The sequence below is a fragment of the Gymnoscopelus microlampas genome, assembly GCF_963454915.1.
Source record: "Gymnoscopelus microlampas genome assembly, chromosome: 10".
Taxonomy (NCBI): Eukaryota; Metazoa; Chordata; class Actinopteri; order Myctophiformes; family Myctophidae; genus Gymnoscopelus; species Gymnoscopelus microlampas.
In genome coordinates, this window is record NC_139947.1 from 8,067,461 (window position 1) to 8,070,071 (window position 2,611).

General features: G+C 46.0%; 1 protein-coding gene across 1 annotated transcript in view; it reads right to left on the bottom strand.

Annotated features, from left to right (window-relative positions):
* adcy6a (adenylate cyclase 6a) overlaps nt 1-639 on the bottom strand; it is a 108,270-nt gene extending 107,631 nt beyond the window's left edge. The window contains exon 1 of the mRNA XM_084069463.1: nt 357-639. The gene's annotated coding sequence lies outside the window, so the exon portion shown is untranslated. The remainder of the gene's footprint in view (nt 1-356) is intronic.
* Between the last annotated feature and the right edge of the window lie 1,972 nt (nt 640-2,611).

A 2,611-nucleotide genomic window follows, 5' to 3' on the forward strand; every position in this document is an offset into this window, starting at 1 on the left:
TGGGAAAGCAGTGTGTCGGAGAGCTACTGGATCACTTCTAATGTCATGTCAGCCCGTTGCGATTTCTAGTGGATCCCACCACGACAACATCCAAGCCGATGTGTTTGTGTGTGTGCACACGCGCGCGCGCGCACACGCACACACACACACACACACACACACACACACACACACACACACACACACACACGCGCACACACACACACACACACACACACACACACACACACACACACACACACACACGTACGTACACACGCACACACGCACGCATGATCAGAGAGAACATAACATAACATACATGTCGGCCTGCAGTAGACAGCTGCACCAGTAACAGGCTTATAGAGAACACTCACCATGGTCATCATCATTTCCCGGGAAAAGACCGCGGGAGACAGCACAGCCCTCCTCCTATCTAGGGCTGAGACGTGGTGGTTGAGCCTGGCTGGCTGGTGGCCGGAGTGTCGCGGTGGTCCGCGGTGGTCCGGGGTGGTGGTGGAGGAGTAGGAGAACCAGGGTGGTGGTGGTGGTTCTGGGTGGAGAGGAGGACAGTCACCAGGGTGGCGGCGGTTATTATACGACCGTTTTATGATCCTATGATCGAAGGATCGGATCGGATCCCCCGGTATAAACGGAACGGTTAACTGAACTACTATATACTGGTCGCCCTGTGGCGATATAGTCTGCTACTGCTGTCTATAGGCTGACTGTCCCCTCTCTCTCTCTCTCTCTCTCTCTCTCTCTCTCTCTCTCTCTCTCTCTCTCTCTCTCTCTCTCTCTCTCTCTCTCTCTCTCTCTCTCTCTCTCTCTCTCTCTCTCTCTCTCTCTCTCTCTCTCTCTCTCTCTCTCTCTCTCTCTCTCTCTCTCTCTCTCTCTCTCTCTCTGACATTAGCCTACTCTCCCTCCACTTTTAGTAACTCGCCACTCCCTCTGGTGGCCATCCCGGTTAAGGACAGTGATTCAAGAATCAGGGTTTTTAATATATTTGTCACTATCTATACTCATATAGTTACAGGTTACAAGAAGAAGCCAAAATGCAATGTTGTGAGGCCCACAGAGTACTGTGCTAAACAACAGTGACAATAGTAACGCTGACAACAAACTATCATTACACCTGGGAAAAACTGCATCCATTCTCTTTAGGTCTAGTGCTAACCTTAGCAAGGCTGAGAGCTTCCCAATCAAAGCGGGTGATGATGTTATCTCAAGAAAGGAGGAAATTAAACACATCTTGGAGGCAAACCTCTAGGGTGATAAAATGGCCGAAAGAGTGGTCAAAAAGGTCAACCAAAGAACACGCTTTTTGTATAGGATCTCCTCTCTAGTCGGTAAGAATACCTTGAAGATTCTTGCAGGGGCCCTCATACAAGGTCATTTCGATTATGCATGCTCCTCATGGTATCACAACACCACCAAGGCTACTTCTTGGCCACTTGCAAGATACGACACAACATTGGGATCCCCCTGAATTTGTCAAAATACTTCCAAAATGTAAATGAAGTCCATGGTCACAACACCAGAGGCAGCTCCGCGGATCATGTTCAACCCAGATTTGGCTCAACAAAGGGAATGAACTCGTTCTCATGCTATTCAACAAAAAATGTGGAATGCCCTACCTAAAGGAGTAAAGGAGTGTAAAATCCTACTCACTTTCAAAACTGCCCTAAAGAGACACCTTCAGGAGGCTGCAATTCCAAACTGGCCTCTGTCAAAGTCTTAACCTAAAAAAGGGGAATTCCCCTTTGTACCAGGGGAGATATTAGGCTTTTGGTCATCAGGCATGAGGCTCTGAGCCACTACTGCCACATACACATCCATATAAATATATCCAGAAACTTGTTTCATTTGTATTTCAGAGTTCAAGTGTGCTGCACCCACCAAGAAATATATCGTTGCTGTCGGGCAGAAACCTCTTATCTCCATATTTTAACTTTTTGTGTTTTTTCATAAATTAACGCCCTACTTGATCACACTAAGCGTCACATAAAAGTATCAAAAGTAGCACATCCACACGCTCCAAACGCGGCGCGACACGTTTTAAGGTTGTCGCTACTTTTGATGTGGACTTACAAGGTTTCCACCCGACAGAGACCACATATATCTCTTATTAAATCCAGTGCTGAATCACTCCATGGCAAAAAGACTCCATTAAAGTTCAAAATGACCCACGTCACTCTGGAAAAATGTGTTTCTCTATTTATTCAACATGTTGCCCATTGTTGGTGCATGCGGCCAAAATGCCTTGGCAGTGCCTTCCTCAGTATAGCTGCATGCCACCAGGACCCGTTCCAAGCACTCTCTTAAGCCCTTCCCATGTACAGGTCTCTCTCACACCCAAAGCTCATTATCTAACAAGTCTATACGTATAAAAAAAAACAATTCCCCTATTCCAAATGCACAGGAGTGTATACTAATATTAATAATAGTCTTTATTGTCTCCTCAGGGATGTAGCCTATTCCTCTTCACAGTCTGTTCCAACAGAAAAAACACATGAAGTCCCCATGCACAGAAGCAGTGGTGTGAAGAAGTACTCAGATATTTTACTTACTCTGTTACAAGTAAAAGGCCTGTGTTCAAAATGTTACTTGTGTAAACATGCAAAAGTATTGG